Source organism: Peromyscus leucopus, chromosome 1 (assembly GCF_004664715.2).
Source record: "Peromyscus leucopus breed LL Stock chromosome 1, UCI_PerLeu_2.1, whole genome shotgun sequence".
In the NCBI taxonomy this organism is placed as follows: Eukaryota; Metazoa; Chordata; class Mammalia; order Rodentia; family Cricetidae; genus Peromyscus; species Peromyscus leucopus.
The window spans coordinates 100,138,729-100,162,085 of record NC_051063.1 but is presented as its reverse complement, the minus strand read 5'-3'; the positions used below and the strand labels follow the sequence as shown (position 1 = coordinate 100,162,085).

The following is a 23,357-nucleotide window of genomic DNA, read 5'->3' as shown; positions in this document are numbered from 1 at the left end:
TAAGCAGATGTGGTGAAACAAGTACCCAATAATCTCTGGAACAAAAAATTGTCCTCCTAAAAGGAATGTTGCCTCTGGGCCCTTTCCTTTCCCATCCTAATATCTAATTAAAAACCAGGGTTGAGTTCCACAGTCCCTTATTTGAAGTCCTGCCTAAGATAGAAAATCTTCTAATGGCTCGTCTTTTTTTTTTTTTTAATCTGATATGGTTTTATATTTCTATAACAATGAAAACCCAAGCTTAAGACCCTAGGGAAATGGATCTGTTTCCGGGGAAATGGGCCCCATGAAGATCCAACTTCAGAGTTGCTTTGCATAAACCACACCTACTTTCCTGAGTCAATTAGATGTTTACAGGAGACTGGCTATTACAGCACCATGTTAGTGGGTTTAGTCACAGTACTGAACTATAAAAGGGATATTATTTGGGAATTAGGTCTTTTGAGGGTGTAGCTCCTTTAATGTGCCTGGTAAAGTTGGGCAAATGCTTGGTCCCCTCATTATGGATATATTTTTATAGAAATAAAAAAAAAGTTTCTTTAGAAATAGACTGTAGGCTCAAGGTCATTTTTTCACTTTTCTTTTCACTTTTCTTTTTTAATTAAATATTTAATCTTTTCTTACTCAATATATCCTGACCATGGTTTCCTCTCCCACCACTCCTCACAGATCATCCCCCCCCAATCTCTGCTCTTCCCCAGATCCACTTCCTCTCTAGTTCCCTTCAGAAAAGGGCAGGTCTGCAAGAGACATTAACCAACTATGACAAAATAAGATACAGTAAGACAAGGCTAATGCCCTCATATTGAGGGCTGGACAAGGTAATTCAATAGGAGGAAAAGAGTCACAAGAGCAGTCAAAAAAGTCAGAGACATACCCACTCCCACTTTTGGGAGTTTCACAAAACACCAAGCTAACAGGCATAACACACCCAACCACTGCCACATAGCAGAGCTCTTCCGCCATTGCCCTCATCACTTCCCATTGAGAAGCAAACCCTTCCTCCTGAGAGTCCTGCCTTCCTGGAGAAAAGAGGGCATATACCCCTGGGACCCAGTGAGTGTCCTCTGAGGACCTTCAGGTCTCCTCTTCAGAGGATAGTAACTGGGAGTGAACCACCACGTGATTAGAAAATGTAATCTCCATGCTGAGACTTCAGATATACTTTCAGACTGACACAGTATAAAGTTGATGCATATATTCTTTTTTGAAATTTTAAATAGAGGACTATAACACATCATGCTCAGTTCTAAATGACTGTACCACTGAAAACTCCCATCATGGATGGATTCACATCCTCATGCAATTAACCTGACCTTAGCATGGACCCTCTGAAGTGTGCCATTCTGATAAAATGTCTTTCTGTCCTATCAGTTGTCATTATCAGTGAACTTTTATGTACTTTTAATTACTTCGATGTTCCCAACTATCTACTTAGTTGTCATATTGTGTAAAAATTTGACATTTCAAAAATAGTTTTTCTAGACATTATACTATGTACTAGTGTTCACATGCCAATGACCATGGGATTTTTCATACAACCTATATTCCAGGGACAATCTACAATCCCAACTGTCACTCAATTTACTCTCAGGTATATTGTATGATATTTTGTTTGTGTTTTGACAGATCATATCAGAGGGTGGAGCTAGCCACTAGTTAACCATAGAGGCCAGGCAGTGGTGGTACACACCTTTAATCCCAGCACTTGAGAGGAAGAAGCAGGAAGATCAGGAGTTCAAGGCCACCCTGGCTACACAAGATTGAACCAGTCTAAAAGAGAAACATAGCCGAGCAGTGATGGCTCACACCTTTGATCCTAGCACTTAGGATCTCACATTTTTGATCCCAGCACATGGGAGGATCATGCCTTTGATCTAGCACTAAGGAGGTGGAGAGAGAAATATAACATGGGTGGAGACATGATCTTGCCCACCTCCCAACTTGGTCTGAAGATTCATAAGGTAAGAACTCTGGTGGCTGGCTGCTCTGCTTCTCTGATCTTTCAGCTTTTACCCTGTGGGAGCCCATTTTCGGGTTCCTCGTGGCTTTACCAGCAGGTTCACATAGAGGATGATTAGGACCACGGGCCTGAGTGCAGGTGTCTGAGATGGTCTGCACTTGGCTGTGCTGGGGAGGAGGTCTTTTGCTCCACCCCTTGGCGTCTCTATAAAAACCCTGGGGCAGGGACAGTCAGGGTCCATCGGAAAAAGTTCCAGGCCCTCTCGAGGTTATCCTTTATTTTCTATCTGTTTATCTCCACAATATTCTCTGCACTATAAATCCTTTTATCTAATGTTTCCTGCTGCTCACACTCAAGAAAACTCTGGGGAACTGTAGGGTTGGTGGGTAAACGCCCTACATTATCCTAATATCTGACTCTGGGTTTTTTATTAAGACTAAATAGATTCACGCTTCAATACTATGGTGGTTTGATTAAGTATGGCCCCCATAGACTGAGGTGTTTAAAGGTTTGGCCCACAGTGAGTGGCACTGTTAGGATGTGTGGCCTTGTTGGAGAAAGTATGTTACTGTGGCGGCAGGCTTTAAGGTCTCATATGCTCAAGCTATGCCCAGTGTTGCACAGTCTTCTGTGGTTTTTGGATCAAGACATAAAACTATCAGCTTCTTCTGTAGCACCATGTCAGCCTGCACACCAGCATGTCCCTCCATGATAATGGACTGAACTTCTGAAACTGTAATCAGATCCAATTAAATGTTTTCCTTTAAATAAGTTTCTGTGATCACATACTGATAATGAGCACCTTGTGAACTTATAACCACTGAAAGGACAATCTGTAGGTCTCTTTTTGGAAATACCCAGTGTGTTTAGCAAATTCTTTGGCCTAATTGACATACACACATTCAGGTACATGTACCATGAGGAATGAAACTCTGATGACTAAAGCCCAGGGTATCCTGAGATAGTCACTGTTGGTTATCCTAACTCTGCCTGTCTCTCATTGAAATAAGAGAATGTTCAATAACAAGGATTAGGAGCAGAGCTGATACTTTCATAGGTAATGTCAGCCCTGAGGTATGTAAAGGCCAGAGGATATCATCGATTTCAGGGCTCAGTTGACTACTTGGAGAGTTCACAAACAATGTGGGTTCCAATGTGAGACAAGTCACGGCTCAGACACAACTTAAACTCGGTTTCCATCTAGGAGCCCAAGATATTGCAAACCTCTTGTAGATTTTGCATCATGGCTTTTGTATTGCATCTGTTTGTAGTGCGATTTATTAATGTTAAGATAATCTTGGATTCATTCCCAATACTTAGCCACTGTGTATGTTTGCTCTAGATTTTTATAGATATTATTTTAATATTTGTTGCTATGTTTATCATTTAATCTACAGGCTTTCCCACACTAGACTAACACTGTTACAGCATCTACTGTATAAATATATATATATATTTTTTAGATAGGGTTTCTCTGTATAATAGTTCTTGCTTTTTGTTTTGTTTTGTTGTTTTTCAAGACAGGGTTTCTCTGTAGTTTTGGTGCCTGTCCTGGGTCTCGCTCTGTAGACCAGGCTGGCCTCGAACTCAGAGATCCACCTGGCTCTGCCTCCCGAGTGCTGGGATTAAGGCATGCACCACCCACCCGGCACCTATAAATATTCTTAACCAAAAGATGTTCTCTTTATTCTAGATCAGTTGGTTACTTTTCCTATAGATTTTGAAATTGTGTCCTTGCTGGCAATTGTATAATTATTTTTAAATTAGAAACATTGATTATTGTTCTTAAGACAACTTTACTTATATGTAATTCAAATCACGGAAGGTAGATATTGAGACACTATGAAGTTTTATAGACATGCACACATTGCTATTCAATTATGATACAGAAATGTTCACAAATTTAACCTTTTCTATTTGTAGTCAACCCATAACACACAAGTAATATTGATGTCACTGGTAAAATTATGGATTAGGACTGTTTCTCTCATCTATTCTTATAAAGGAAAATATGTGGAATTGAATCAAAGACCCAGACTTAACTCCACATACCTATGGACACCTGGTTTTTGATAAAGAAGCCAGAAAGAGAGTGAAAAGAAAGCATCTTCAGTGATGCTTGCTAGTCTAACTGGATGACAAAACTCAAGTCTAAGTGGATCAAAGACTCAACATAAAACCAGATCCACTGACCCATAAAAGGAGAAAAAATGAAGACTAGCCTTGAACTCACTGGCACAGGAGACAACTTCCTAAACAGAACAGTAATAGCATAGGCATTAAAAACAATAAATGGGACCTTATGAAACTGAAGTCTCTGTAAGACAAAGGAAACCATCAATAGGACAAAACAGCAGTCTGCAGAATCAGAAAAGATTTCCACCAACCACTCATCTGACAGAGGGCAAATATCCAAATTATATAAAGAGATCAAGAAACTAGCTAACAAACCAAATAATCCAATTAAAATATAGGGTATAGATCTAAAAAGAGAATTCTAAGACTCTCAAATGGCTGAGAAACACTTAAGGAAATGTTCAACATCCTTAGCCATCAGGGAAATGCAAATTAAAAGGACTTAGATTCCATCTTACACCTGTCAGAATGGCTAAGTTCAAAAACACAAGTGACAGCTCATGCTGTCAAGGATATAGAGTAAGATGAGCACTTATTAATGCTGAGTGTGCAAACTTGTACAGCTTCTTTGGAAATTAACAACACATTTTCAGTGTACAGAAGGGTTATTCCAGAGCATTTCTCCTTTGTCTAAATAAAAAAGGAAGTTTTTACCTTTAACATAGTTAAATTATGTACAATAAAAACAGTTATCAAGTAAGAATTACAGTTACAAAATCCAGTCCATTTGTATTTGGTAAATTTAGAGGAAATATTCTATTATTTATCTTATCTTTGTGAGTCTAAGTTTATACCTAATTTATTTATCATAACTAAGCAAAACTGTAAATTGAATTGTTTAGTCTTTAACTCCATCAAAAACCCCAGAAGGGTGAAATGTTACCCAATGACAGGGACATCTGGCTGCCTGGACAGTCACTGAAAGGTCTTTGGTGATGTTGTTTATCTATCCTTGGCCTACAGGTCTAGCATATCTGATAAACTTTTCTGAGAAGCAGGGTATTTTGAAAGATTGTCCTACTTTGTCTTGGCAAAGTTTGGCAGTTGCTTTCTTTTGTGTCCTGTTCAATTTGTACAGTATACTGTCACTAATTGAGGAAAGCAGTTTCTTTGCCCAAATTGCTAGCTTTTTCCACAAAGAAAACAAACTCCATATGGAGTTTCTTTGATGCCCATCATCTCCTTTTGAAGTAAATTGGTGCTGCCAGGATCAGATGTGTCTCACTCTAATGAAAAGTTTTAGATTAAACATATTAAATGCCATATAACCAGGCAAGGCTCCTAGCACTGGTACTGGAAGATCAGTGGAGCCACAAAAACTTTAAATTGTAGGTCAGGCACTGATGGTACATGCCTTTAATCCCAATACTTGGGAGGCAGAAGCAGGCAGATCTGAGTTCAAGGACAGCCTGGTCTAGAGAGTTCCAGTATAGGCTCCAAAGCTACACAGAGAAACCCTGTCAATATGCCCCCCCCCACACACACCTCAAAAAAAAAAAACTTGGAATTGCAATCTGTCCTGTCTGAAAGATATGTTGGGGTAATGGTAATGCAGAACTTCTGAGAATTGCCAACACATAACTTGTCCAACTTATGGCCCATGCCACAAGAAGGAACCTATGACTGATGCTGCCTGGATGGTCAGGAACCAGAGGAAGGACAGCCTAGAGACCCAGGATAGAACAAAACATAAGCAGCAAAAAAATAAGAACAATGAAATGTTCCCTAATGATATTCTGCTATACCCATAGATTGGTGCGTGGTCCAATTGTCAGAGCAGCGTTATCAAGTGTTATCTGATAGGAGCAGATGCAGAGACCCACATTAGAACACTCCCTATGAGATTATGGGGGTCAATTACTTTCAAACTACCACATCCACTACCTGGCCTCTATAAGCTTGTAACAATATCATAATGTAAAATGCATTTAATCCTACTTTAAAAGTTCCCATATTCTATCATAGTTTCAATAATGTTTTAAAGTCCAAAGCTCAAATTCTCTAAGACTCAAGGCAATCTCTTAACTGTAATCCTCTATAAAAATAAAAATGCAGATCACATACTTCCAACATACAATGGCACAGGATATACACTACCATTCTAAAATGTAGGGAAAGGAGCATAGTGAGGAAACACTGGACCAAAGCAGGACCAAACACTAGCCGGGCAAACTCTAAACTCTGAACATTCATGTTTGATGTTGACACTCTCTTCAGAGCTCCAACTCCATTCAGCTTTGTTGACTGCAACATATTTCTTTCTCTTTGGCTGGTTCAACTCCCTGTTAGCATATTTCCTTAGCAAGTATTCCACATCTTTGGCATCTCCAACATCTTGGGTTCAACTTCACAGCTTCACACAATGGCCTTTGTACTAGGCATCCTTCATTCCAGGACACCCCTGACACATGCCTGACCTCAGTGGCTTTCTTTATGCACAGAGGTAAATTCCATAAGCTGTTTCTTCTATCCTTAACTCTAAAGCCAGAACCCATGTGGCTGAAGCTGCCAAGGTCTGCTGCCTGCTGGGGCTGGAACATGGCCCCATCATTCAATTACATCTTCACCAGCTTTCCGTCCTTCACTGCCTAAGCTTGGCTGTCCTGAAACCTGCTTTGTAGACCAGGCTGGCCTCAAACTCAAAGATGCACAAACCTCTGCCTTCCCAGTGCTGGGATTAAAGGTGTGTACTACCACACACAGCTCTAAATTTTTCTTTAAGTCCTTTTCACACGTAGGAAACTTAACTGGGAGGGATCTTGCCCTGAGGTCACCACTTCCTTTATTCCATTTCTTAATCCATTTATCTCCTTGAACACAGGACTTAGCTCCATTCCACTTCCTGGTGCTCTTTTTCTCCTCCAAATTTACATTTTGTAATATTACTCTGCTCACCTTGCTTGTTTTTCATTATAAATCTTTATTAGAGATAACACTATTAACCACAAAACTAGGCTGTTTTGAAATTTCCTCTGCCAGTTGAATTAATTCAAAACTCTTCACTCTAACCTCAGGCAGACTCTGGACAAAGGCAAAAAGCAGCCACTTTCTTCACTAAAATATCACAAGAATGATCTCTAGGCACCATTCTAAAATTCTTCTCTGAAACCTCTTGAGTGAGCCCCTATAGTTCATCAAATCACTCAGCAGCACTGTCTCCCATGTTCCTATTAGTATGGCCCATTAAGCAGCACTTAATGTTCAGCTGCTTTTTAAATTCACAGTCCCAAAGTCCATATTACTCCAAACAAATGCATGGTCAGTCTTATCACATCAATACCCCTGTCCCTGGTATCAACTTCCATCTTAGTTAGGGTTTTTATTTCTGTGAAGAGACAACATGGCCAAAGCAACTCCTATAAGGAAAATATTTAGTTGAGAGAACTCAGTTTCAGAGGTTCAGTTCATCACCATTATGGCAGGGAGCATGGCAGCATGCAGGCAAATATGGTGCTGGAGTAACTAAGGTTTTTTTTTTTTTTCTTCGAGACAGGGTTTCTCTGTGTAGCTTTGTGCCTTTCCTGGATCTTGCTCTGTAGACCAGGCTGGCCTCGAACTCACAAAGATCCACCTGGCTCTGCCTCCCGAGTGCTGGGATTAAAGGCGAGCAGCCCCACCACCCAGCTTAGCTGAGAATCTTATGTCTTGCATGCAACAGGAAGTTGACTGAGACAGTGGGCAGTGTCCTGAGCATAGGAAAGCTCCAAGCCTTCCCCTACAGTGACACACTTCCTCCAACAAGGCCATGCCCACTCCAACAAAGCCACACTCTCTAATAGTGCAACTCTTTGAGATTATGTGGGCTAATTACATTCAAACTACCACACTAGGAAATAACCTACTATTATTCTGCTGCTAACTGGACATAATATTAAACCAACTCCTTATGACTTACCATTTCCCCATAGATTAAGGTACATCTCAATCCATTGTCAGAGAACCTTCTCTTTGTAGTAGATGATGATCAACACAGAGACCCACAACTGAACAAAGTTTAGACTGCAGAATATTCAAACTTAAATATATACATTTCACCCCTTCCTCCAACAGCTCAAGTATCATTGCAGAAAATGAGTACAGAAGGAATGTAAGCACCAGAGGCAGTGGATAACTTCAAGAAACCAGTGTCTTCTGGACACAACAGGGCAGCTATACATATGCACTCAAAGCAGTTGTGACAGCATGCATAAGACCTGTGCAAGATTAAACCAGACCAAATCCAAGCATAGCAAAAGGAGTTGGGTATGAAGGTCTACCTGTAGCTGAGGAGCTATCGACAATTCTTAGCTACTGAGAAAGAAAGCATCCATTTTCTCCAATAGCATAGCGTCAACTACTCCAGTGGAAGTCCACCTACCCAAGAAAATTTAGGCAGCACAGATTGGCCTTGATAGGAAAACATGACAGTTAAGGCGAGAAGGGAAGTTGGGGGTGAGTCTGAGAATTGGAGGATGGAGAATGAATATGATCAAAACTAAACTCATTGTACAAAATTATCAAAGAATTAAAAATATAATTAATCAAATTCATCTGCCATTCCTTCCCCTCCAACCCCTCCCCATACCCCTACCACTACCACTATTACTTCTAGTCTCATGCGCTCTCTTTTCGTAATGTGCATGGGTGTAGAGCCATCTACTGGAGCATTAACATAGCCACTCAGGACCCTATCCATGATGAAAACAGAATTCCCTCCCCAACCAATTGCTAATAGTTTCTTGGCTGGGGTTCGGACTTCTCTGTTTTTAATTTATCATTGTATGGCCAGCCACAATTTATTGAATCAGTATCAATAGATACTCATTTATATGCCACTTAATACTTAATTATTAGCCTACATGAGCATTCACAGCAAAGCCTTTGTATAGACATACACATTTGGTTTGTTCATTTATATAGGACCAGAATAGATAATTATATAGTAGGGTTATCTTTAAATTTTCAAAAAATTTGTCACATGCTCTTCAAAGTGATTTTGCTAGGCCAGAGTCAATGCTGGGGTCCTTGCTTAGCATGAACAAAGCCCCTGTTTCAAACCTTGCCACCATGATACATGATTTTACCATTTACATCTCCACTAATTGTGCTTGAGTGTTCCAACTACTCTGCATCCTCACTAATACCTGACATCAATTTTTTTCAAGTATGCTAATGTGTGTATACATACATATAAGTTAGGTATATACCTTTAATTTCACAGCTCTTCAGTATTACATAATAACTATAAAAATCTGCACAGTATCTACACAATAAGCAGATATACTTTATACCATTTTCTATTGGAAAACAAAGCAAAACCAGAAGAGGATCCTGCTAAATGAGGATGCTGTGATATATAGTCTTTGCCTTGGGATTTCTAGATGTTTCCAGGACCTTGAGCATGAGTAATTTCTGTGTATTTGTTGATGTATTAGGTTAGCAAATGCTACTAACATTGTACAAAGGCATATTTTCAGAGGCACATTTAATCCTAGTTTATCATTTATTATCACTGTCTGCTCCATAATGAAACTATATTGCACTGTGCTATGGGGCAGTACCTACAGACTTACAGCTTGATGTTTGTACTTCATGCTTTGTTTGGCTTTTGCTCCTTTTGAGACAAGGTCTCATGTATCCCAAGCTGGCCTTGATCTCATTATGCAGTTGAGGATGACCTTGAACTTTTGATTCCTCTGTCTCTATGTCCTGAGTGTTGAGATGACAGACATGCCCTACTAAATTCTGGTTTATGTGGCACTGGGAATCAAATTCAAGGCTTTGTGTACACAAGACAAGCACTACTAAACTGAATTGCTTCCCTATCCCCAACTGTGATGTGTTCACTACCAAAAAAATGTAGATTCTTTGAGCTTCTGGCAATGGTAGCTGTTCTAAAAGAAAGCGACACTACCTGCACTGGATCGCTGCTCACTGTTCACCTTCTGTAGAAACATTTTCACTCACCCAAAGGTTAATACTAAGCTATTTGTGCTGTTCCATGATTCCAGATCAGAAATGTGTTTACTTCTGATAAAATTTAAGCCCAACCTTCAGTGTACCTTAAATATGATCAAGGGCTACTGTACAGAATTAGAATTTTTAAAAAGTGATACTTTTGTACCAAAGTAGGGAAGGGTGAGGTTAGAGAACCAGTGCATTTTAACTGTGCACTGTTCCCCATGAATATATAAACGGATGTGATTGCAGAGAATGTATTTTAATGAATTCTATTTTAATATCTACTTTAACATAGAATGTTCATAAACTGTTTCCTCAATAATTTTAGTAAACTTTGAGATGCATACACAATATATGGTAAAGTTATGAAACTGAACTTGAGCAGCCCTGGGGATTGGATATTGACAAATCAGCAGGGGCCAGAAAGTATGCCTACCTTCCCATGACTCATCAGGGAAAACTTAGGGCAATCTGAGAGCTGCCCATACCCTGCTCAAATCAAATGCCAGAAAGTATCTCTACCTTCCCATGGCTCATCAGGAAAAATGTAGGGCAATCTGAGAGCTGCAAATACCCCACTCAAATGTGTTCTAAATATAGATGTTCTCACAGTGATACATTTACCTTCTCTCCATTAGAGACCTATGGGACCTTAATCTGTGATGCCCAAAACATTTTATCCACTACCTGAAATGTCTCCAGAGAAAATGTTAAGCTTGTTATACAGACTCATTATTTAAATACAACACAGTTCTTAGTAGTAGCAGTCTTGAATGGGGAATTAAAACCATGTAGCATTGAGGTGAGTTTGTACAGCCCAGAAAAAAAGTAAATGCATAGGACAAAAATACTACTATTACATAGGGACTTGAGTCAGGGGTGGTTGAACAGGAATATAGAAAATTATCTCACTTTGTAGAATTCTTGAAGTTTGTAAGTTGCTTTCAAGGTAGAGGACGGGGTAAAAATCAGGTGCCGTTTGGGTACTGAGAGATGGGGACTCCAACATACTGATGTGACAAGGACTAAAGATTATAGTTCTGCCAAGTTTATTTCTATGTAATTAAAGAGACATGCTGTATTGAGTAAAAATTTATTAAATAAAAAAAAAAATGTAAAAAAAGCGAGAGGTCAGAGTAAATTCATTTCTGTGTCAGCTTGCAGAGATACTTCTGTCGCTGTTAGAGTGATCCTTAGAAAGTGGTAAGAATTTTTATCAACCAAAATGCATTAGAGAATGGATAAGGAGTTCCTGTGATTTGTGTACCCCAACTTACTGACAAGCACTTTCCTGACACTGGCTGCTTTCCCTTCAATGGAAAACATGCAATTTCAGTGACTTTACAGTCGCCCTAGGATATTTTATCAGCTGGGATGAACAATTATTATATAAACATATTTAGTATTAGTTACCAAATGTGTACTTAATAAATATCTGAGGTAAGAAACAACAAAATACAAAGCAGAAAATGGTGGACCAACTTAATCAAGCATTCAGAATAGAAATCCTCATGGAAATCTCAGTGACTTAAGCGCCAGGAAATATCAGCTGGGATGAACAATTATTATATGAACCGACTTATTTTCTGTCAATATGTATTGTATACAGAATAGAAATATGTAGGGCGTGGGCCAGCTATAGCATGGGGCAGAGGCTGGTGATTCTGTGAGTTCGAGGCCAGCTGGGCTACCAAGTGAGATTGCAGGAAAAGGCGCAAAGCTACACAGAGAAAAATGTCATTGAAAAAAAAAAAAAAAAAAAAAAAAAAAAAAGAAATATTTGTATACACACATATATATTCTTACAGTTTGTAAATAATGCAAGGGTAATTATAATGGATCTAGTACATATACTTTTTTCAGCTGCGATTTCATTTTTTAAAAGTCTTTAAGGTTATTGAAGACATTGAAATCAGGTTTGTCTTCTTTGAGAAGAATTCTTATTTTTCAATGTTCACTTTAACATCAATTTGTTAAGATATTAATTTTCTAGTAGTAAAACCATCCAAAAGGAGTTTGGCAATTTATTGACTCATTATTTCATCATGTATTTTTCTATATGCTACATAGTGCAGTGAATAAAATAGATGGAAATTTCTTTTCCAGGGAGTAACAACACATAACGCCAACTGCTGCAGAGATGGAAAAGCTAGGACAGGCAGAGTGAGGCCCAGATTGAAGAGGATGGATAGGAAATCTCCGAGTTACATTAAGTTGGAAGGTGGGAAGGATTTGTGTTAACTCTGAGCAGACACCTGGAACTGTTGAAGCACTTGTCACAGTTCTCAGAAAAGGGCGAGCTGTTGAAATGATGGGAAGGTGACCAGAAGAACATGTTTGTTGAGTTTGAGAAAACTGCAGTAGGTATAGGTGGACTGATGAAGTCTCATTTTGGGCAGCGGTGGGTGCATTCAGAGATTTAAAAGCATGCTAATTGCATGGTATTTTCCAAGCAAATATAAAGATGCTGTATTTTGCCCTGAATTAGATGGGAAAGACATAGGAAGTAGTAAAGGATGGTTAGACATGATTTTATTTATGTTTCTCTTATAGAAAAAAAATCAAACTATATATATATTGTTTTGGCATTAATAGTTTGTTTTGGTATTCTGGGTTGTGTTGAAATTTTCCATAATTTATTTACTATTAAAAGCATTTTACATTTGGTGCAAATGCTTTTGAAATGTACTGAATTCCCATATGAATAACATTTAATATGGAAAATGGAGAAACATCTAGTTACACCAGAATGAAAAGGAAAGAGAAGCAATGCAAATTAGGAAAATGGTGTTTGCAGATTCAAACATTGCAGAAGACACAAACACTAACACAGACCTAAGGAAAATTGATACTTCAACTTGATAATATAAGCTAAGCAATAACTGAAAGTTCAATTTAAAATTTTAAAAATTGCACTTTGCCCCACAAAGATACTCTAATAGTTTTCATTAGGAAGGTTTTCTACAGATCCTCAAAGTAGAAAAGATGGGAAGCAAATGGTCCTTAAACAGTAGCTAAAGCTTAGTAAGAACTGCATCCTTCTGAATACAAGAGCCAAAGGTTATTTGGGTGATGACAAGACAAAAGAACAAAGTTTATAGCTTGACAGACAGCATGATATATATTTAAGCTTATTTATATATGATCATTTTAAATGACATAAATACGTTTGATATGTATCTACATAGACTTGAAAATATATAATAGAAATAGAATTAAAGTTAAAGAAAATCATTCATTGATATAGTAAAATGTAACTCTTAAAACCCCTTTAAACAGGATTTGGGTAGGACAGCAGTGTGGTTTTAAAATCTTTTCTATAGTTTCAAAAATTCGTCTTTTTTATTTTTATTTTCTGTATTCCCCCCTCCTCCCGGTCGTCCTAAGCATCCTGTATCTTTGTATGATGGACTTCTCCCACTGATGGTGAAGCTTATTCCTATTAAGCCTAGACTGTGTTCAAGTTTTCTTGTTTTGGGTTTTTTTTGGGAGGGTCTGATAAGGAATTTGTGAACTCTATCTTTGGTATATCTTTTATTAAACTGCACTGTTTTGTTTAGTCAAGGTAAATAAGTATGTATTTGAATAACTTGGTGTGTCCTGAGTGTTGTGGTATGAGAAGCATCGTGGTCTTTCTACACTAATGAAGTGCAAATAAAATTTTATATTTATGAAAAAAATCATTCGTTAAATATAGATATTATAAAAATTCTTCCCTTTGCCAGCAAGGAAAAAAGATAAAATGGAAAATACATAGGATTATGCTCTGTAAGTTGTAACTTTGTTTTTTGCCTTGTCATGTACAAAAACATGCTCATATTTCTGCCTTTGATTTCTCAGATTTGGAAAATCCAGACTTGCTAAATTTAGACAAGCATTTAACCATGTCAGCCTCATAACAGATTCACATAGTATGTCATGCTCACATGATTTAATAGATGTAACCCAGCAGACAATCCTGAAAAGACTTCCTGGATAAGGGAAATGTGATTTCACAAATTCAATGATATTCAAACAAAGTCCATAATTTGGAAATTGAAGGGATAAAAATCAACTGATAATGACTGGCCTGGGAGTATGAGCTAGCATGTGTCAATAGATTTGACAGTATAAAGCCAACCCAGCCCAGGGCTTGGACGCCAATTTGCACTCTTAATTTAGTAACAAAATTAGGAATAGGAGTAGGATAGAGGAATGTGGTCTGGATGCAAAATACGTATTTCTTCTTTATGTTGTGAAAAACACTTTTATGTTTTGTGTCTAGAAAAAATCTTTTCACTGCTGTCTTCAGCACAGGACACTATTACCCACTATTACCCACTTGTTTTCTACTAATCACTGTGAGTGGGGCCAACACCTCCAGTCTGACACCAAGATACTTTATCCTCAATGGAATTCCCGGGTTGGAAGCTGCACACATCTGGATCTCCCTGCCCTTCTGCTTTATGTACCTCACTGCTGTGACAGGTAATTGTGGACTCATCTACCTCATCATCCATGATGAGGCCCTGCATCGGCCCATGTACTACTTTCTAGCCATGCTCTCTGCTACAGATATTTCTGGATGTAATACAATTGTCCCCAGTATGTTATGCATATTTTGGTTCAGTCTCAAGGAGATTGATTTCAATGCCTGCCTTGCACAGATGTTTTTCATACACATGTTGACAGGCATGGAGTCTGGTGTACTCATGCTTATGGCTCTCGACTGCTATGTGGCTATATGCTATCCATTACGCTATTCCACCATCCTCACCAACACTGATTACCAAGGTTGGATTGGTGACATTCATTCTAAGTGTGCTACTCATGATCCCCTTTACTTTCCTGATCAAGCGTCTTCCATACTGTAGAGGAAACCTCATCCACCATACCTATTGTGACCACATGGCTGTGGCCAAACTATCTTGTGGTAATATTAAGATTAATGCTATCTATGGTCTTATAGCTGCTGTGTTTATTGGGAGCTTTGATATGTTCTGTATCTCCATGTCTTTTGCCATGATTATCCATGCTGTGTTAAAGCGGTCTTCTGCAGATGTTCGCCATAAAGCCTTCAGTACTTGCACATCACACATATGTGCTATTGTGATCACCTATGTCCCAGCCTTCTTCAACTTCACTCATCGCTTTGGAGGAAGCACTATACCCCATCATGTCCATATTTTTTAGCCAGCCTGTACCTGTTGCTGCCTCCCACCTTGAACCCAATAGTATATGGAGTAAAGACTAAGCAGATCCGTGAAGGAGTGATCAAACTTTGTTAGACAAAAAGATATTTGAGTGTGAGATAAACATCTGCTAACAAAGTTTGTGTTTAACATAAATATCCAGAAAAATCAATGGAGAAAGGTTTGAATTTGAAAAATTCAAGCCATGAGCTCAGAAAATACAGGTGAATATTCTGTCATTGGATGCACAAAACAGTAACAGAACGCTGAATACAAAAATCCTTAACTTTGTAGAAAGAAAGAAGATAGGGAAACAAGTATGTTTCTAGCATAAGGTGCCTTAGTCAGGGCTCATGAAATACATGCAGAACAGTGATGCTGGCATAGGCAACCTTAAGTGAACCCTTGGTGATTATTGCACGTATGCTTAGGCATCTGAGGAGGGTATAGGTGGAAATGAGATGTCTGGTAGCCTCAAGATGCCATAGTAGTGGGAAGGCAGATAAACTGTCTCTGCGTTGCAGGGAAGCAGGCACACTTCCCCAGGAAGTTTCTTCTGATTTTCATTGTCCTTTCAAGATTCCTGCCTTAAAATTTTATGACAGTTATCACTCTAGGGACAATGTCTGACATTTTAGCCTGAACATTCTGGAATCTGGGTGATATCTGACTCCTGTAGCAGTGCCAGTGCAAGCCGAGGGAAGTTGGAGTGGTGTAGGTGCTGAAGGTCACCACGGTCAGTTCTGAGGCATTCTGAAAGATGCAATGTCACTATGTGACATCTGCTAAAGGAGAGAGTGTGTAAGTGGAGGGAAAGATATGAAGAGCATCTACATAGTCTGCTGAGCAAGGAGGCCTGGGCTTGACAGCCTTACCTGGCTGGAATGTAGAGGAAGAAATAGAGTGGCAGAGTGGAAAAGAGGACCTCATTAGATTTCTGGAAATAACAAACAATACATGAGAGTAAAATGATGAAGGTATTTCCAGAAATAGTACCAATTGAAAAGTGAGAGTGAGAAGACATGTTGAGAGATGATTGGAGTCATCAGAATGTTTTGATGAAAGCAGTATGGATAAGTAGAAATAATTATGTTGATAAAATCATATTCTTATCTGTTAACATGAATGAATATATTTTAATATCACATGGCACATGGACAAGCTCTTGGGAAACATTGATCACACCATGAATATTTTGTAATATAATTGTCACATGTTTAGAAGCAGAATCTGAGGTTTTTAAGGAACTCTACCTAACTTTGCAAACTGTCTTTATATGACAAAATTGTCATCGGTAAAGTTTTGTGTTTTAGAATTACTCTGTTGGGTTTGGTCAACTTGACTAGGTGCTCTCAACATTAGCCATATGTAAACACAGTCAAACACAAATTAACTTTCCCTAAACTGCTATTATTTTTTGTTCATATCACAATATTTTCCATTTTTGGCTTGAGAATCTCCTATGAATATAATAGGTTTTGAACAAACCCAATCTTTGTCCCTCCCCTCCAACTCTTTCTATACCTTTCCCCTTTCCCTCCCAACTTCACTACTCTTTTTAAGAGCCACTGAGTACACTTAGTGCTGTCAGTACATGCTTGAGTGTAGGGCCATCTACTGGAAAACAGGCAGACTAACAGGGGCCACATCTGAAATAAAAGGTCTCTCTCACTACCCTCCCAGCACCCTCTTGCCAATAGTTCCTCACTTGTGTGGATGTGCAGTATATGAATATACATAAAGAAATTGAAACAATACAAAGAATATACACAGTACAGTCAGCAGCTTCATGGCTTGCTTATCTAGGGGCAAATAAGGAGGCATAATTGTTCTATGTGCTGTTTGGAGTGTAGAGCTTTGAATTCCATACTTCTGCATTTAAGATGAGTCTAAGCCATTTAATTCAATATAAAAGAGGCCTGTTATCCACCTGAAAACTTTTTCATTGGAGCCATTACTATCTGCAGAAACTAGTGCTAGGTGTGGATGTCAATAGCTGTAACTCCAAAACTTTGGAGGCTGATGCAAAAGGATCCTGAGTTTGATGCAGATCTGACAGTGAGTTTCAGCCTAACTTGAGCTATAAAGTAAAACTTTTCTCAAAAAAATTCTCTAGAAACTAGAATATTGGGCATAAACAGCTGTATATGTTGCAACTTTATAGAACACCCAGCCTTTCTCCATATGCTATAACTTTATAAATTGTACAGTCTTTTTCCATATGATATAACGTAGTTTCCAAGAGCAGAGACTAGCCACCATCATTAACTGAGTAGGCTCCCTTTTCCTCTACTCACTTAACCTGTTTTTATGTGGAAAGGAGGTTCCACACCATTTTAGATTTAACAGTTTAAGTGTTGGGAGATGCTTTGTCTGATTTATTTCACTTAGCCTGATTTCCATGACTGCCAAATGACACACTGGCACTTTTTTTTTAATTGTCACTGTCAAATTCCACTTTTCTCCCTCTACATTACAGCCAAGTAAGTGTGTAGGCCAGAGCATAACCTCTGATGTGTTCCTCGGGTACATTCTGCCTTTCCTTTCCTTTGTTTTTATTTTATGAGATAACTGGTCCAGAACTTGTCAAGTTGCCTAGGCTAGCTGTCCAGCAAGCCCTGGAATCTTCCTGTCTCTGCCTGCCCAGTGCTGAGAGTACAAGCATACAGTTGCCATCATTCCAACTTGAGAGAACCACTGAGAAGACATCAAAGTCAGGTTTCCATTCTTGGAAGACCAGCATGTTACCAATTGAGGTATTTTCTCAATCTTAGACTTTTCTTTAAAATAACTGATAAAAACAAAACAGAAAGAGGAGAGTAACAGTACTGTTTCAATGCATATATAACTTTTCAATCAATCTAAACATACATAGGTCTTCAAATAAAATTTATGGTAAAACTTGCAAAATCTCTTCCTTTATAAATGCACAGTAGATTGATATCCATAGTCACTCTACTGTGCAATGGTACAACAGAACTTTCTATTTCTATCTACTAAACTTAAAATCCACTGGTTAATATTTCTTCATCTACTCCTGACTTTCCTTGGCTTGTGATCATTAGTGATCATTAGTCTATTCTTCTCTGGGATCAATGTTTCTTATCTCATGAACAATGGTGAGGGAATGCTTCATCTCACTTGACATGACTTTGAGTCTCATCTATGTCTTTTGCTAAATGACACAATTCCATTATCTTTTTATGAACAAATACTATTCCATTGTATAAATATACCACGTTATCTTTATTTCTCAGTTGTAAACAATCTAAAAGTCTAGCATTTCTCCAGTTTTTGTAAACAGTGCTGCAATAAACCCATAAGATAAAAACAAAAGTTACTAGATCATTTAATAGTACCACTTTTACTTTGAGAAACTTATATCCAAAGATGTCTATAGTTAACTAAAATGTATATCATGACGACACTTTCTAAAAGAACAACCATATTTGGAGATGGTAATCTACGTAAAGTTTATTAACACACTGAAAAGAAAGTGTCGTGTAACTACATGAGGGTTACATGAATAATCAATCTTGGGGCCTCAGAAGGTCTTTGTAAATATTAACCAGTGTAGATATTTAACTTGGTCACCATGGAGCAAAGAACATTAAAAAACCTGCGTCCCCATTACCAAAGGGAACAAACCCAGGGGGGCAGAATAGCTTATAAATGACGGAACCACTAAAGTTCGTCTGGCAGATCCTTGTATTTCACATACTAATTTGTTATTACTATTTGTGTAGCGTGTACAATCATGTGCACAGGTCAGAGGACTACTTTCAGGAGTCTATTCCCTCCTTTCACTGCAAGTTCCAGCATCTAATTCAGTTCATCAGGCTTACACACATGGACTGTACCTGCTGAGCCCTCTTAGTCTCAAATCACTGCTGCACCCAGATCAGGTTTAGCACCCAGGACTTTTCACCATCACTGTCATAAATATTATGCTGGAAACATTTACATTTTCAGACACAGGGGTAAATAGTCTAGCATATTGTAGCCATCAAAATGCAAGATGCTGGAAGCACACAGTCTCTGTAAAAATCCCAGCTCTGCCATTGCCTTGTTTGTTATTTTCATCAAGCTATTATTAACCTCTCAGTATCCTGTGCGGGGCATTTACCCACCAACCCCACAGTTTCCCAGAGTTTTCTTGAGTGCGAGCAGCAGGAAATATTAGTTAGAAGGATTTATATTGAGGAGATAAACAGAATGTAAGGATAGCCTCGAGAGGGCCTGGAAACTATTCCAAGGAGATCCGACTGTCTCTGCCCCAGGGTATTTATAGAGATGCCAAGAGGTAAAGCAAAAGACACACCCCCCCCCCGCCAGCACAGCCAAGTGCAGACCATCTCAGACACCTACACTCAAGGTCGGTGGTCCTAATCATCCTCTCTATGTGGACCTGCTGGGTAAATCCACAAGGAACCTGAAAATGGGTTCCCACAGGTCCCTCTTTATATAAAAAATAACTCATTATTAATGGCCTACAGCAATCTCCATAGCTGTTATACCTCCCAGTATGGGAATAGAGGATGATAAAGATGGCATTTCTCTTTTGAATTAGGTCCAAGGTGACTATAGCAGTCTTTAGCTGCATTAAGCCCTTTCTAAACAAAAAAACTCTTAATGCAATTGCAAACTTAAAGAATCCTGTATTTCATCATTACCAGTAACAAGTTAACACAAATATTGCTATACATAGTCATAATTCTCCCAATCTTACAACTCAAAACTCTTAACAGAACCATTTGAATTAACATATATGGTACTATATAGTTAAATTTTTCTCAGTCTTATAACTAAGTCTTAATAGAACCATTTGAATTTTCTTGCTAACAAAACATAGGAAAAACTTCTGATGTTTTCACATCAAACTTAAATATTTCCTTAACTCCACAAAAGCAGGGTGCATTAATATCAATAAGTTAAACATAATTTCTGCAGACATACATTCAACCTCAATTCACTCATAACTTACTATTCAAAAGAGTCAAGAACATAGATGTTTTCATGAAACATATCCTTCAATAGCTTACTGAGAAAGCATTTTCATGATTTACTATTTTCACTTCATTAGCTTTAACCCTTGATGTTATTGTTAGCAGCTGTGACATTTAGCATTGTTTTATAAGGAACTTTCAGGTGAAGCAACTGTTTCGTAAGACAGCTAGATCTTCTGAAGTTTGTTCCCATCTATAAAGCAGTCATTTCTTTTTGAATGCTCGTTTCCTTGTCTCATTAGATTTTCAAAGGAATCACTCATTGCAGGCTGTTTGTTCAAGTAGTAAAGAGCTTTTTTTTTTTTTAACATTTTCTTGTTGCTTTGCTTTCTACTCATTGTAGCCAGCTGCTCACTCAAGATCCTGCTCTGCTCCGGTGCTGGGATTAAAGCGTGCGCAAGGCAGTAAAGAGCTTTTTAAATGTCCCATAAGTTTCATGTGTAAAACAATGTTCAGTTTATGGACTGCTTTCTCTTGTTTTAAGGATTTTAAAGTGGCTTGTTTGCTCTTATAGGTAGCTATGGGGCATTTACCCACCAACCCCACAGCTCCCCAGAGTTTTCTTGAGTGTGAGCAGCAGGAAATATTAGAAGGATTTATTGTGGAGATAAACAGAAAATAAAGGATAGCCTCGAGAGGACCTGGAACCTTTTCCAACGGGCCCTGACTGTCTCTGCCCCAGGGTATTTATAGAGATGTCAAGGGGATGGAACAAAAGACCTCCTCCCACCTCCAGCACAGCCGAATGCAGACCATCTCAGACACCTGCACTCAGGCCCGTGGTCCTAATCATCCTCCATGCGGACATGCTGGGTAAAGCCACAAGGAACCTGAAAACTGGCTCCCACAGGTCCCCCTTTCTTAATATATAAAAAATAACTAATTATTAATGGCTTACAGCAATCTCCATAGCTGTTATACCTCCCAGTATGGGAGTAGAGGATGATATAAGATGGCATTTCTCTTTTGAATTAGGTCCAAGGTGACTACAGCAGTCTTAGCTGCCTCAAGCCCTTTCTAAACCAAAAACTCTTAAGGCAACTACAAACTTAATGATGAAGCTAAGAGATTATTTAACAGGTTAACATAAACATAACATATTGCTATACATAGTCACAATTCTCCCAATCTTACAACACAAAGCAAACTCTTAACAGAACCATTTGAATTAACATATATGGTGCTATATATAGTTAATTTTCCTCAGTCTTACAACTTTAACTCTTAATCATTTGAATTTTCTTGCTAACAGCATAGGAAAAACTTTGATGTATTCACAAACTTAAATATTTCCTTAACTCTACAAAACCAGGGTGCATTAATATCAATAGGTTAAACATAATTTCTGCAAACATAATTCAACCTTAATTCACTCATAACTCCTTTTCTTTATAATTTTTAAACAAAATCTCAAACCTAGTTAGAAAATACCCAAACTTATACAATTCCTGCAAGCCCATATTGAAAAGCAATATTCTCAATCTAACCACTAATACTTTGAAAACTTCTAACAAAACATCCAAAAGCAGTTTAATAAAACTCTTTACACTTTAAAAGTAGTCTCAATATGCCCCATTTGCATTTCTTACTAACAAAACATGGCATTAATCCACTCAATTTTTGAAATTAGACTAAGGAATATTAACTCTCCCTTTTCTTTATAATTTAAGCAAAATCTCAAGCCTAGTTAGAAAACCCAAACTTTTCCATTTAAACAGTTCCATTTGTAACACAAAACCAGTTCTGTACGTGATTCCATTTTTACATAAACAGTTCCACAGAACAATTGCATTCTTAACACAGAATACATGAATCACCAGCATATATGCATACACAAAACTGCATCTTGATTCAAGGTAGAAACAATAAATTTCTTCATTTAAACAGTTCCATTTTTAATCCAATTCCAGAAAACAGTTCCTAGGTCATCACTATAAGTAAACTCAAAATTATCCCATTGCAATGAAATCTATTGTTCACTTCATTTCTTAAGTCCCAAAATTCAATTGATAAATTCTGGTACTAGCCTTCCAAATATGAAGAAATCCATAACCAAAATCTTTGCAGTTTTATTTCATCTTAAGTTCAAAAAGTTCAAACAAGAAATAAATTCTGGTATCAGGCTTTCACTTCAAAATATGAAGAGACGTTTTACAACCAAAACTTTTTTGCAGTTAACAATTTTAGTTCAAACAAGTGTCTCTGCAACTTTTGTTCCCACAGAGACCTTTTTAGGTACAGTAGTATTCTAAACCACACCGTTTTTGATGTTAGCTCAGGTTTTTCTGTGTTGTGTTGATTTTCCACGGATCTCAGCTGCAGATGCCTTCTTGTGCTGGTTCTGGCATCTGCCATTCTTAGCTTCTTAGTGGCTTCTGGAACTTTTGAAAACAGCTCAGACTGCCTGCTTTGCAGTCTGCTAGGACACTAACTTCTGTATCTCAGTTTTTTTTCACCATATACATTAAGCATAGACTCACACTTAACATTTACACTTTTTTACAAACACATATAACATATCTTGCAAAGCATTTAGACTCACATTCAACATTTACGTGTTTTTACAAACTCACATATAACATGTTAACATCTACTTATTTATACTCCTTAAGAAAATTATAGAACTACTTTAGCAAATATATTTCTTATTACTTATTCATTCCATCTTATTATTTAAACTTACATTTACAACTAGCATCTTTACTTCTTACAAGCTTATTACTACGTGTCTTAAGACTACCTTAGATACTTCTTGCAAGCTTATATTCTTAAAGGAACTCTATAGATCTATTTTACAAACTTATATAGGGCGACCATTATCATATATTTAACTTAAACACCTAAAGATTTCTTAACACAGATCTAACAAGACAATTTCTACAAACTCACATATCTTATTTTCATCTTTTTCTACTTCTTATTCTTATCACTATCTCTATTAGAAAGATTCTCTTAACTAGGCAGGAAGTATGTGCATTATTTCTAAAGTTTATAGTTTATAGTCAGCTTTGCTATAACACACACTGGGATTTAGTGAGTGTTGTCATTATAGAGTTGCTAGGGGACTGTTGCTAGGGGACTAAGCCACACCCCAAAGTTGCCAAGTTCTTTTAACCTTTCCAAACTGGCAGAGACGCAGTC

The 23,357-nt window shown here is 37.9% G+C and overlaps 1 pseudogene; it reads left to right on the top strand.

Annotated features, from left to right (window-relative positions):
• The first annotated feature begins 9,960 nt into the window (after positions 1–9,960).
• On the top strand, positions 9,961–15,322 carry LOC114688866 (annotated as a pseudogene).
• The last annotated feature ends 8,035 nt before the right edge of the window (positions 15,323–23,357 follow it).